This window comes from Dipodomys merriami, unplaced genomic scaffold (genome assembly GCF_024711535.1).
Source record: "Dipodomys merriami isolate MVZ:Mamm:240054 unplaced genomic scaffold, mDipMer1.0.p SCAF_30, whole genome shotgun sequence".
In the NCBI taxonomy this organism is placed as follows: Eukaryota; Metazoa; Chordata; class Mammalia; order Rodentia; family Heteromyidae; genus Dipodomys; species Dipodomys merriami.
Window position 1 is genome coordinate 8,569,871 of NW_027204493.1, and position 14,884 is coordinate 8,584,754.

Sequence of the window (14,884 nt, forward strand, 5' to 3'; positions counted from 1 at the left end):
CTCTTCCGGGGGATTTCTCCAAGACTCAGACTCGGAGTACCCCTCTGACTGTGGCTCTGCTTGCTTAAAGGGAAGGGGTGGGGAGAGAGAGGGAGAGGAAGAGAGAGAGAGAGGGAGGGAAGGAGGGGGGAGGCAGCTAGAACATTTTCTAGTGTTAGTCACATGATCCAAAAACTCTGGAAAATGTGCTTTACCTGTGTGCTCGGTAGTTGAAAGCCCATGGTTTTATGAAGACATTGCTCTATTTTTGCCACAAGAGAGAAAGAATTCCATGTCAAAGTGTCAGAGGAGGCCCAATAGCTCACCATCTTTACCTTGTTTTTCTAACGGATTCCCCACTTAGTGTACATTCATCCTCAATCATATCCCAGTTGAAGAATCACCTAGAATATAACAGCTTTAGACAATCTGAATAATCTAGTCAGTACACTGTACAAATAGCAATCACTAAAGGATAAAATTGTGATCTGATTTGAAGATCTTAGTTGAGTTTATTTTGCAATTTTAGAAGCAGGTAACACTTAGTCCTAAAACAGAATAAATATTCTAATAAACTGAAGAGAAGAGGTTAGTTTTTAGGCAGGGAAAAAAAGCTGAAAAAGCAGACACGAAGAAATAAAATCACATGGCCATTTTGATTCTTTTCCTTATAAGGCAGGAGACAAGGAGTCAGACCAATAGAGTAATAACTGATAAACCAGACTAACTAATATCAGATTAAGCAATCCTTTCTACAAGGCATAAAGGAGACAAGGATTAGCTGGGTGTGGTAGTTCATTTACACAAGACGTGGAGGTGAGAGGATCACAATCTGAGGCCAGTTGCAGACAAAACTGAGACCTTGTCTGAAACAATAACCCAAGCAAGAAGGGCTGATGATGTGCTCCAGTGGTGCTTGCCTAGCAAATGTGAAGTCATGAGTTCAAACCTCATTGCCAGCAAAAGAACAAAGGATCACAGCAGAAGGAACATTCCATGCCCATCAAAACAGTGTAGAAAACTTCACTTTTACCTGTCCTGATTTCTGGCAAGCTCAGAAAACAAGTGCGTTTCAGTCTGGAGATGTAAGTGACTCCATTTTGATTTGTAGTCTGGTCTGTTGGGGCCTTGGGCAGGTACTTCTTGTAATTTTCATTCAAAAAATTACTCCATGCAAACAGCATGTTGTCTTTTTTCTCAAAGCCCAAGGGTGTACTTCCTGAGATTAAAAATTGACTAGCAGTTATAGCGAACATTTGCTTTTGATGATGAAAGTAAGGGCAACAGTTGTGTGTGTGAGTGCCGGTCTTAACCCTTTCCATCTCAGTACCCTCACGGCAAAGGAAAGCTACTTCTCCTCGCTTCCCTCTTGTTCAATCTCCCAACTCTATTTCAATGACGAGTCATTTATATTCGGCTTCAGGTCAAGCCAAAAGGAGATTTTTTTTTTCTGCAAATCAAGACTTAGGGCCCAGCGCTGGTGGCTCACACCTGTAATCCTAGCTACTCAGGAGGCTGAGATCTGAGGAACACGGATCAAAGCCAGCCCAGGCAAGAAAGTCCATGAAACTCTTTTCTCCAATAAACCACCAGAAAACTGGGAGCAGTGCTGTGGCTCAAGTGGTTGAGTGTTTGCCTTGAGCTGAAGAGCTGAGGGACAGTGCTCAGGCCCAGAGTTCAGGCCAAACAACTGACAAAAAAAAAAAAAAAAAGACTTAGGATCCTAACCCTAATCTTTGGTTAGACATCCATTCACTTTTTGCTCTTTTTCTCTCTGCACCTGAATGGACAATTTATTTCCTTGTGTATCACTGTCAATCAATTCAAACTCAGAAAGTGCACAAACAGGAATTTATTTGAGGTCTTAAGAAGTGCAACTCAGGAGACACAGAGAGCTCCCCATCAGAATTCTGCAAGAAGCAGGAAATATGGGCTTTGGGATGCTAAAAAGGTTGGGGGTGGGGGCAAGGGCTACAGGGCCTAGAGAAGAAAATAATACTGTCTAGGCAAAATGGACACCTCTTAATGTGTATTTTAAACCTCTGGATCTAATGTAATTGTACATTTGTCCTGATGTGGTCAAGAGATAGAGGTGACTGAAATTCACATTCCTAGGCAGCTGGAATTATGCTTATGTCCTGCCCCCTTTATGATCTCTCAGTTCAATTTTGAAAAGCTCTTTCAAAACTTCTTTCATAATTTCCCTTTTATTTTTATGTGACCCTCAGAGATCTGCAGACCTAAGTAACACCCATCTGTGCTAGCAAAATCCAGTCCGTAGTATTTAATGCATGATCCTGACTGGGTGATCTCCCAATCAGCTGTTGCAACTTATCTTCTCACCATCTCCAGGAATTTCTAGAAGGAAAAAATCCTATTCATAAATTTTGCTTCTCCACTTTCTACTTAGGAGCTTGTATCCACAGCTTCCCTCATCCACAAATCAGTAATCAAATGGCTTTGGAGAAACTCACAGGATTTCAGTGGTAGCAGCGATGATGGCAGGTAGCATTTATCGAACACGGACTGTTTCCTAGGCCAGTTCTGGGAACTTCAAAAGGATTATCTCAAGGAATCCTCAGAAAGCCTGAGGGCTATTATTTCCAAAGGAACTAGAAAGTAAAGTTTTCTTGCAGAGGAAATATCAGAATATGGCAAATCCGCCACTTCAGCACACTGATTGTTTTGAGCTCTCTGTCACTGAAAGGATGGAAGCTTCTAAATGCTTAGATAGATAGATAGATAGATAGATAGATAGATAGATAGATAGATAGAGATTACCTCTCCAAAATCAGACTGCTGGAGAAGATCAAAGTCCTTTTCCTCTGCCTTGTCACTTCACTATTAGATTATCATTCTTTGCTAAGAAACTATAAAAGTTCAAATTCTAACCACACAGAATTGCTCATCTCCAAAGGCTCTCTGGTGTATACAGGGTACACAAGCTAATAAGTTTCTGCTGGATTTGCTTTTGTCTCCCTTTCATCAGTCCTAATTTACACAGCCCTACTCAGAGAATCAAAGTCATTGGAGGAAAGTGAAGCTCCATAGCCAATGGATCAGGTCTTACACATCCAACACTGTATATGGCCACTACAGAGAGAGAAGAACCAGGTGTTGGTGGCTCACAACTCAAATTCTACCTACTTAGGTGACTGAGATCTGAGGATCATGGTTTGAAGTCCCCCAGGCAGAAAATCTTGTGAGACTCATCTCCAATTAACTACCAAAAAGCAGAAGTCAAGCTGTGGCTCAAGTGGTGAGACTCTACCACAAATAGAGAAGAACCAGGAATTGTGTGGCCAGGAAAGAGGAGCATGTTTGTTCATCTGTCCTAATGATGGAGCAGAATTGGGGGCAGGGAGATGCTCACACCCCGCCTTTCCTCCTGCTAGGCCTGTCCTCTCGTGATTTCTTTCCACCTGCCTTTGCCCAGAAACAATGGCTGCCTGTCTTTCCCCCACTCTCTGGCAGACCTAGCCAAATTTCTACTGGCTCTTTTCCAATTCTCAATAGCAAAATGAATTGCCTCAATTTATATGCTTTGGCATTTAAACCAAATAGTATTCTTTCATCCAGGTTTTTTTTCCTTCCTTCCTTCCTTCCTTCGTTCCTTCCTTCCTTCCTTCCTTCCTTCCTTTCTTTCTTTCTTTCTTTTTTCTTTCTTTCTTTTTCTTTCTTTCTGTGCTTGTCCTGGGACTTGGCTTGGACTCAAGCCCTGGGTGTTGTCCTTGAGTTTTCGTGCTCAAAGCTAGCACTCCACCACTTCAGCCACCGTTCCACTTCCAGCATTTTTAGTTGTCAATTGGAGATAATAGTCTCTTGGACTTTCCTGCCCCGACTGATTTCAAACTGCTATCCTCAGATCTCAGCCTCCTAAGGCACTAGGATTACAAGAATGAGCCACTGGCACCCAGCTTTTTCTTTTTCTTTCTTTTTTTTCTTCTTTTTTCATTAATAAAACTAACACTTTAAACTCCATTTCAGAAAAAAAAAACTATTGCACAATCATGGGGTTGGGAAGGAGCAGGCTTTATCAGCTTTGTTGACTCTGGTTACTTGTTAAGAAACCCCAGAAGAAAAACTACCTGTAGGTGTTTGAATATTTTCTCCGGAATAATGGAAGATATCCTTCTTGTCCCCTCCATGACAAATGCTGTCAGAAATGAAAGCTCGGAAAGTCCACTGATTGCCCTTTGTCCCCTGCTCCACCATCATCTTATCTCTGGCCCATGGGGACCATGGCTTGTTTGTTTAATGTAGGTGCCTGTGTTGTTTGCCAGCTCCCCAAGTTCCTTTTCCTGGTGTTGCAGCTGGAGCACGTGTGTATAGCACACAGTTCGAATCACAAGGCTTTGAACAGGAACGTGGCAGCTGCTAAAAACAAAGGCAAACTGGAACAGTCTGTGTCAAACAGAACTTCCTCACCGGTTTGTCTCACTTGCCTTTTCCAATAGGAATCTATACACACCGTCTCTGTTCGATTCTGCTCTGCAATAGAAGCCAGCACCTCTTCAGCCCTCCCCCACATTCTTCAGAAGGTGTCTGGTTAAGATAGTCCTTTGCTTCTCCTCTCCCCTCACTCCTTCTCTTTTTCCACAGGAAAGGTCAATTCTTGTTCTCTTTCTTTCTCCATGGGATGATTTTGTGTATTCTTAAAAAGCTCAAGTTAGAATCATAGACCCTTGAGAAGGTTTTGTTGTTTTCTTTTCTCTTCTTTTGGTTTTAACTTTTGGTGACAATTAAACTTTCCCAAACCCTAAGCCAGGACTCTTCCGCGGGACTACATCTCCAGCTTCTTGCAGTTATCAATCAGATATTTTGGCCAAGAGAAACATATTTTTACTGACATTTTCAAATTTCAACAAATCATTTTTTAACCAAACTTATTCTTCTCATACATTTTCTTCATAACTAAGGATTTAATCAAATTCTCCCTCACTTTTCTAGTGTTTGATAATTCTTGATCCCAGGTCGAGATACTATATAGTTTATAGATGTGTTTGGGGGGATTTAGCATTCCTTTTGCTTTTCTTCATTTTTTTAAGTTCTTCCTCAGTCAATCCTTATCTTACCACAATCTGTCCTCTGATAGAGAGCTCAGCCTACATGCAACAGGGATGGTTGCATTCCTGGCATAACACACACTTGCTGAGATGGAGAGGGTAGGATCTAGTGCAGGAATCAACTGCACAGTTCTCCTGTTCCTCTGTTATTCAGTGTTTAAAATTACACACACACACACACACACACACACACACACACCACAGAGGAATGTTTATTCAGTTGCCAACATATGAATATATAGATCTGTGACTTAAGTTTCACAATTTAAGTATCACGTACTATAGACTATGGTGTTGTTTGCACAGTTCCAGTTGTTTTGTTCCAGCTAAGGTGACAAGGACACTCTGTTTCAGGTGGCCCATGATTTGGGGGTGGAGTGGGGTAGCTGACTCTTTTTACTAGGAATGCCTGTGAATGTGATTGGTAGCTTGTTTACACTGGCAAGGAGAACAGGTTGTGAATAGTTTAAGGATATGGATCTGAATCTCCCTAACAAAAGCCTGTCTGAGCAAGAGACAATAACTATATTACATTATATCGTTATAGTTATTACTATAAGGGAATTCAATCAGCAAGATACAGAGAAACCACACTTTAAGAGGTTGAATTGGGAGTCTTTATTAAAATGCCAGCATCTGCAAGCAGATTCGAATCCCAAAAATCTTGCAGCCCAGAATGTAGCTAGCACAAAGCTTGTATACACCAAAAGAGTGTGAGGAATTAAACCTAACCAACGTGTTTCATACAGGTAAGCAAGCCAGGTGAGGAGCTAAACATAACAAAAGTGTTTTACAGGAGAAAAGCAAGCCAGGTGAGGAAAATTAGGTGCTTAGGGCAAGAATTTCCTGGAGCAAGACTGTTCTGGAGCTAAATAACATGATACATCTGCAATTCGAAGAATGACCTATTTCATCTCTAGAGATTTTAGGAAAGTCCTCATCCTTTATTAAGGGGCCAAGATGACAATGAGGACAAGATTGTATTACTTAGACCTAGTATCCATATATATATATATATATATATATATATATATATATATATACACACACACGTATATACATATATCCATGTATGTATATATGGATACTATATAGATCTATATATACATATATGGATATATAAATGTATGTATATGTGCATGTGTGTGTATATATATATAATATTTGAATTCAATTTTTGATCCAAAGGCTACTATCACATAAAAGCCACATTGTAGGTAAGGATTTCATATATATACTTTTGTTTGTTGTTGATGTTTTGGGATTTTTGTTTTGCTTTGTGACCATCATGGGGCTTGAACTCAGGGCCTAGGCACTGCCCACTGCCTTTGAGCTTCTTTTGCTCGAGGCTAGCACTCTACCACCTGAGCCACAGCTCTACTTCCAGCTTTTTGGTGATTTGTTAGAGATAAGAGCCTCACAGACTTTCCTTCCTGGAAGGGCTTTGAACCCTGATCCTTAGCTGTCAGCCTCCTGAATAGGAAGATTACAGGTATGAACCACCCAGTGCCTGGCTGGGTGATGCTGGTTTGATCAGCATCAATAACTGCTGGGGTCAGGATTAGAAGCCACACTTCCATCTTCACCTCACTGACTCTGCTCTTTTCATAGAGCACTACGGCGCCTTTGCTCAGTATCTGCCAGCATCCTGCATTGCCCATGGTGCATCTCGCTTTGCCCCTCCAGCTCTCCTTCAACCCTCCCCCCCCCCACTTCACTTCCTACTCTCTGTCTGAATCCCAAGGGGTTTCTTTGCCTTCAGCTCTGTTCAGTTTTGTCAGTGGGAGGCCCGGGCAGGAAGCTGAAGGGAGAGAGGAGGAAGTAATCAGGCAGGAAGCTGAAGGGAGAGAGGAGGAAGTAATCAGGCTCCTTCCTGCCTGGCTGTGGTTTGTGCTGGTCAGAGGCCCTGCCCTGTCCTCTACTGAAGGCCTCTAAAACCAATAAGCACTTCTCCCTCCCTATCAGTGAGATGCACCTTTTCTTCACTTCAGACTCCTTGGTGGTTCCCTTCAAGAAGCTTCATCATCCTTTCTTATTTCCTTCTTCTTTTAATTATGACCCTGCTTTATAAATATCCTCCATTAATCTCCCTTATTCCTCCTTGTGACAAATTCTCTCTGTCTGTCTCTCTCTCCCTTCCCCCTCCCAATCCCCTAATACTTGGACTTGAACTCAGGGCCTGGACTCTCTTCCTCAGCTTATTTCACTCAAGCCTGGTGCTCTACCACTTGAGTCACAGCTCCACTCTCTCCTTTTTTGATGGTTAACTAGAGATAAGAGTCTTACAGACTCTCCTGCTCCAGCTGGAGATCTTAGCCTCCTGATTAGGCAGGATTACCTGCTTAAGCCACCAGCACCTGGCCTACAAATTTTCTTTCACATCTTTTTGGACAGTACCTTAACCAATGAGGATATAATGGTTTGTGGAAATGCGTAGGATTATTTTCCATATTGTAGATAACTTAGGAAAACACAGCTTACAACTCAGAGATGAATACTGTCTTCAAGGACTTTACAAAGTGTAACACTTCAAAAGCATACTTCAGCCGGGAGATGGTGGCTCACGCTTGTAATCCTAGCTACTCAGGAGGCTGAGATCTGAGGATCAAGGTTCAAAGCCAGCCCGGGCAGGAAAGTCCATGAAACTCTTATCTCCAATAAACAACTCAGAAAACCAGAAGTGGCACTGTGGCTCAAGTGGTAGAGCGCTAGCCTTGAGCTGAAGACCTCAGGGACAGTGCCCAGGCCCTGAGTTCAAGACCCACAACTTACAAAAAAAAAAAATAGCATACTTCAGCTTGAATCCAGCTCTGCAGTCGGCTGACATATGTGAGGAGCCCTGTACAAATCTCATTCTCAGGGCGCTTCTGGTTGTCCAAGCAAACAACCCTGGAAGTTCATCCTTCATGGCACAAGACACCTATTCAGGAATGGAGAATCTCCAGTCACACTTGGATTTTGGTGCCTCTGGTTCTTTATCCATAAACTTGTGTTTTCTCTCTCTCTCTCTCTCTCTCAAATGTACACATTCTCACACTCACAGATGTATATACACAGGAGCTATGCAAATTCAATATACACATGTACACAGATATTCAAACATATACATACACTTATGCATATACTATCATCCATCATATTCTATATTGATTTATTCCAAGACTCTCCACAGATACCAAAACAAAGGGATACTTAAGTCCATTAAACAAAATGGCATCCAGTTTGTAAAATAATCTACACATCTTCCCATGGGTTTTCAGTTATATATTTAATAAAAGCAAAGTAAGGAATAATTGTGACTACTGTGAGATATTTGGGGGTTTTGCTGTTAGTCTAATGAGGAATTTTTTTGTTTTGATATATATTAAGTTGTACAGACTAACATGTTTCTTCCTGGTACTCTCACCCATACATGTATATAATGTACTCTGGTCATCTTCACCCCCTCTATTACTTTTCCTTATTGCCCTTCTTACTCCCCCTTTTCTCTTCCCCTCCATTTCCTAGTAGTCCCACGTTACTTTCATCCCATGTATTTTAGAACAACTCTAGATTACTTACACTACCTAATACAATATAAATAGTTGTTATGCTGTATTCTTCACTGAATGACAAGAAAAATAGTCCATGCATGTGCAGTACATTATTAGCTATTGTTTCTCAAACTCTGTACCTTCGATCTGTGGTTGGTGGAATCCACAGGCACAGATCCTGTAGATACATAGATACATGAGACTGACTATGTGTAGACACTCGTGCACACCTGCCTTCACACACACTCTCACTTTTCTTCCAAACCATCTCAGAAGTATGTGATCAAGAAAATGTTCAACTTCTGCTAGATGCTGTGCCCTTATATGCATGAGCTTCCCTGACAGCAAGAGCTGACAGAACACAAGTAATGTGAAAAGCATGCTTCTCATTCTCTGCTGCAATGTGCTCAGACCAAAACACTATCTGGACTCAGTCTTCATCAAAATTATTTCAAAATAAACAATTTATTTTTTTAAAAAGGAAATTAAGGGGCTGGAAAGGTGGCTCAGTGGTAGAGTGCTTGCCTTGCATGCATGAGGCCCTGGTTCGATTCCTCAGCACCACATAAGCAGAAAAAGCCAGAAGTAGCGCTGTGGCTCAAGTGGTAGAGCGCTAGCCTTGAGCTGAAGAGTTGAGGGACAGCACCCAGGCCCAGAGTTCAGGCCCCATGACCAACCAAAAAAAAGTGGGGGGGGGTGGATTAAGCTGGGCGTGGTGGCTCATGCTTGCAATCCTAGCTACTCAAGAGGTTGAGATCTGAGGATAGCAGTTCAAAGCCAGCCCGGGCAGAAAAGTCCATGAGACCCTGATCTCTAATAAAGTGGCACTGTGGCTCAAGTGGTAGAGCACTAGCCTTGAGCTGAAGGCTGAGGAACAGCACCTATGCAGAGAGTTCAAGCCCCACGACTGACAAAAATAAAAGGAAGTTATTCTTTTTGCATTTTTCTGCCTTGCTCCATGGGCATATATATTTTTAAATAGTCAAATGGAGTTGTTAAACAGAAGTGGCAGTTTTCTAATGTTTTGCATCTCATCTATTGCTCATTCTCATAAGAATCCTGGCTGAGCCGGGCGCTGGTGGCTCTCGCCTGTAATCCTAGCTACTCAGGAGGCTGAGATCTGAGGATCGCGGTTCAAAGCCAGCCCGGGCAGGAGAGACCGTGAGACTCCTATCTCCAATAAACCACCAGAAAACCGGAAGTGGCGCTGTAGCTCAAGTGGTAGAGCGCTCGCCTTGAGCTGAAGAGCTGAAGGACAGCGCCCAGGCCCGGAGTTCAAGCCCCACGACCGACAAAAAAAAAAAAAAAAAAAAGAATCCTGGCTGAGTCTGGTTCCAGTGGCTCACACATGTAATCCTAACTGTACTCAGAAGGGGGACATCTGAGTACTCAAAGTCTGAAACCAGCCTGGACAGATAAAGCAAAGAAATTCATCTCCAATTAACCATTAAAAAGCTAGAAATGGAGGTATGGCTCGAGTAGTAGAATGTCAAGGCAAAGCAAGAGCACAAGGCCCTGAGTTTAAGTCCCAGTACTGGCACACAAATGCATACATGCATACCTACCTACCTACCTACCTGCCTACCTACCTACATACATACATACATAAAAACAATCCTGGGGGGGGCAGGAGGGAGGGAGGATGGGAAGGGGAAACAAAGGAGGAGGCTACAATGCTTGATAAGAAATGTACTCCATTATATGTAATTGTAACCCCTCTATACAGTATTTTCACAATAATAATAAAATAAAATAAATCCTGTTTTTTGATGAATAGATAAAATGATGCAGTATCACAGTAATTACAAGCCAGATGTGGTAAGATCAGAGAGTGTCCTGAAATTTGCACATGAAATTCAATCACCCTTGAATCTTAGTGAAAGGTCAGGAAGCATGATCAGGCCCTAACGACCCTTATTTACTCTGTTCCTTATCCTGATGCTCCTGGCTACAAATAAAGGTTCTCGTTTGCCTGGCACTTGAACATTTACAGTTCAAGAACCCTGGTGTTGGCATTTCACAGGAAGTGTTGAAATTGGTACCTTTACATTGGTCACTTGAACTATTCCTTCAGCATGACATCATCCCTGTGTTTCTTTTATTTTTGTGCTGTTTAGGAATTGCATGGAACACATGGTACGACACACCTGTCTTGAGGTTGTATCCTTCGAAGTACCGTCTGAGATAAAGTCTCTTGGGTAAATATTTGTCTCCAGGGTGATGATGGGGGAGGAGAGGCAAAGCAAGAGGTCAGCCAACCATGATGGTGTGGCCTAAGTTCAGCCTCAGCCTGATCCCATAAAGAACCCTAAGCTCTTCCACCTGAGGCAGGGAGATGAGGTCCTGATCCTTCTTCTCTAGCATCTATGGACAAGAAAGCTGCCAGAACCAGCCCCCACCTAGATTATGGGACCACTGTGGATTATGCCCCACACTCACAAGCCGTGGGACAGAGTGTGTGCTCCCTCCAGCAGCATGTGCGATGGAGAGGCTTTGCTAATTTATATGTCACCGGGTTCTCTTACATGTGTTGAAGATATTTCTTGATGTCATTTTCAACCAAAGTCCACTGGAAACTTTGGTTGGAAAAAGCAAATAGGACTTTCGCCTCTGCCCTCCTTTCCTTTTAGGTTATTTTGTGTCACGGATTTCCAGATAAGATTGGAACTAAGTAAACTGACATGTGATGAGGTGAGGGATCGATGACAGATTCTGGTCTACCCTGTGCACTGGGAGCCTCCACAGACTACAGGATTGTGAGCACAGAGCAGGCCCTCGAGAGGTAATGGTGGATATTAGTCATTCAATCCTACCAGCAGCTATGGTAAGACAAAACAGATCTTATATGTAAGCAGAAACATAAGACCAGAGTGAGGAATCAGCAGCGTATGAGAGTAAATATGCCTAGGTATGGGCTATGCTCAGGATTTTTCTCCTTGTTCATGCTAAAAAAAAAAAAAATGTGTCCACAAATATATATATTAAAAAGAACCTGGAAAAATAAGAGCACTCCATGGGCTAGACAATCAACAAAGCAAACGTAAGAGATGTGGTATGAAATTAAAATAAGAGCCCATCATCAGACGTAAGGTTCCCCCATAGACCTCTGTCCTGGGACGCAGCTCACCCTTCCTACTGCCTCACGGGTCTGGAACGTCGGATTTCCAGCCCTGGTCACAGTGCTCTCCTGGCCGATGGATTTCCCTCTGCCGCCACCTTTCCCTTCTGCCTCCTGCTTCCCTTTGAGACCCAGAATCTTACACTCAGCATGTTCTTGTTCCGTCCCGGCAAGGAAAGCCAAACCTCCTAAATCTCTGGCACGATTTCTGTTTCCTCTACCACCGAGGAGCCGCCCTTCCTCTTTCCACAGCCCTGGAGAAGGGGGAAGCCAGCCTGGGGTCAGAACCCAGCCCTCAACTCAAAACAGGAAACTGATCAACAGCGTTCACAATAAGCCAAGAACTCCGATACCAGGTGTCAATCAAATGAGGGAGTTGCCGCTTTATGCATAATGTAGAAGGCAACTCGGATGAAGGAGTCCGGTGTGATTCCAGAAGATCTCCATTTCCTGACATCTTACCAATTAAGATGTCCCTTTGTGGTTCAAAACCATCACACACACACACACACACACACACACACACACACACACACACGGGACCAGATTGGTAGTACATCAAAGCCAGCTTCAGCTATGTAAGAAGTTCAAGGCTAGCCTAGACTATCTAGCAAGACCCTATCTAAAAAAAAAAAAAAAAACAGGAAGAAAAAGAAGCATTATATATGAATGGGGAGAGAAAAGGAAATCCTATGGTGCTGTATTAGCAAGAACAGAGACAAAAATAGGCTTTGAACATCTGGGGTACACAAACAGAAACACTGCAATTCTGATGCCTTAGTCCAGAAGAAAAAGCAGCTGAGGGTAGTGGTACATACCTATAATCCCAGCACTCAGGAGGCTGACACAAAAGGAACATGAGTTTGAGAGTAACCTCAGCTACATAGTAATATTGACATAAAAAATAAGATGGATGAAGAAAAGGCTAAGTGCAGGTAAGCCTGATGCCCTTCCCTGGAGAAGCTCAGCAGGCTGGGCCAGGAAAGCTGGGAAGGGTAGGCCTCTTTAGCACAAGTATGTGAGGTGCACTAGTAGAAGGATCTGGCATCCAATGGCTAGGAGGTGCATGCTCCCTAGACATTACTGTCTCTTGTGTGAGGGGTACAGGCCTGTGAAGAAATCAACTCAAGGTGTTATTAAGTAAAAGAAGAAGGAAATGGGGAAGGTAGCATACTAGAGAAGCCAATTTGCACTAAGAACTTAAAACAAGATGAGAGCACAGTAGTCACAGGTCACTCCTATTCCACCAACAAGACCCAAAAGGACAGTGATCTTCACAGTACCTGTAATGGACTCAACCACACCCACTCAGACATGCATCATCATCTGTTTATACAGCTGATCAGAGTCCAGGCCACACCTGCAAGGATGCAAGAAAATCCTCATTATTCTTCTCCCTATGATTTAATCTTCTTCATGCACTCAACCCCTCTTTCCTTTTGTCTAGAACCAGGCAACACCCCCAACCTGGCATAGAAGAAGGCCTTAGATGTAATCAGATCTCATCTTGGAGAGCAAACACTGGTGCACTGAAAAGTGCACTTAACTGAACGTACACTTAACTGAAACCATAGCCCAGACTCAAACCCAGAGTCTCATCCTGCTTCATCGCCCACAAACTAAAATAGTAATCCATCTGGTCTACCTTGAGAATGAAATGAGACAGCATGTCATAGAGTTAATCTGAGTGTCCAAGACTGCAGATACTCAGAGCTGGTTGTTGTTGTCATTGAACTTTTTCAGATTGCCAGAAAAAGCTGAAAGGTCCAGCGAGTGATGAGAAAGAAGATATTTCCAAGGAGAGGACAGCAAAGGCTGCTGAGCTTCATGACTTTGGTAATTCTGAGGCCCTCTAAACTCAAGCTCATGGAGGAGCTAGGCTAAGGCCCAGCTACTGGATGTTTCATCAAATTCTATTCCAAGCCTTTACTCTCTAATCAGGGAACTAGGAGTCAGGAACTGGGAAAAGCACAGCAGGGAAACAGACATCATGTAACAGAGCTGCCCTTGGACAAAAGCAGAATGCTGGCAATGACTGTGCCCTGGCTGGCATCCCCAAAGATCTTGCTTTCAGCTTAAGCTTGAGGGTTCATTTTAGGTACACACGTAATTTGCAAATCCCACAAAGGGTAACATGGGAAAAACCTAAACATCCAATAGAACTATTTCTTCTTGACAAGATCTTCACAGTGTTTAAGTATGAGTATCTTCTTACACACTTTGCCTTTATCTTTTAATACTTGTGAGTTACAGGGAGTCAATAGTTACAGTTCACAAGTCTCTTCAGAATTGTATTTTTCACTTAAGATCTACAGGAACGTTTTAATAAATAGCTGGCTTGAGAGACTGCTTTTCCTTTCCTAAGTTGAAAAATGTACAATAAATATAAATTTAAAACTATAGCCTATCTCAGCACTGAAAGCGCTCTATTCCCTGCTGATAGAGTATGTGCTTAGCAGGGAGGGGCCTGGGTTCAACCCCAGGCAAGTAAACAAATGCAGATCCTGATGGAAAATAATTTATACTAAAAGCGCTTACCTCCTCCTGACAGCCACATCCAAGAACTGCTCATGCTGCCAAGCTCCTGCCTGAACCATCTCCCCTCCCAGTCCCCCCAAACAAAGGCACTCAGTGGTCTTGGAAGAGAACATGAGACCAAGGCCATCTCTGACGCTGATGCTCCAGATGGACACAGACGCTGTGAAACCTTGAAATGCCTCAAAGTAACACTGCTCACTCACCCAGCCTCCATCTGCCCCCCCTGACTTCACGTTTCTGCCTCATAAAAAGGGACCCCTGGTTGTAAGAAAGGCACACTGTTTCCTCTTTGGAGGAGACTCGGTTGTCCTTTCCAGGACTTTCTTCCCAAATAAATCCTGTTGGATTGTTGCATTCACCTTTCTACTGCTTTTCTTTTCTTAAGGACCCTCTCCCTCCATTGTTCTGTTTGCTTGTGTGTTAAAGTGCCTCTGCATGCAAAGCAAGGGCCCTACTACTACCGAGTTACCTCTCCAACCTGATTCCCACTATTTTTAAATTTTTTTAATGGTGATAACATTACTAAAAATGTTTCATTGTATTCCATAATATACTTTCATGATTGGTAAAAGTGTATCCAAAGAAAAGGGAGGGCACTGAGGATAGAACAGAGGACTTCCCATCTTCCTTCCCCTCCTCCCAGATACTCG

General features: G+C 42.9%; 1 long non-coding RNA gene across 1 annotated transcript; it reads left to right on the top strand.

The window, feature by feature from the left end:
* The first annotated feature begins 876 nt into the window (after positions 1-876).
* LOC138840764 (uncharacterized) lies at positions 877-13,526 on the top strand. Its single transcript, XR_011376217.1, has 4 exons — positions 877-1,064; positions 10,696-10,776; positions 11,209-11,360; positions 13,440-13,526. It is a non-coding gene; the product is annotated as an uncharacterized lncRNA (long non-coding RNA).
* Positions 13,527-14,884: the final 1,358 nt, after the last annotated feature.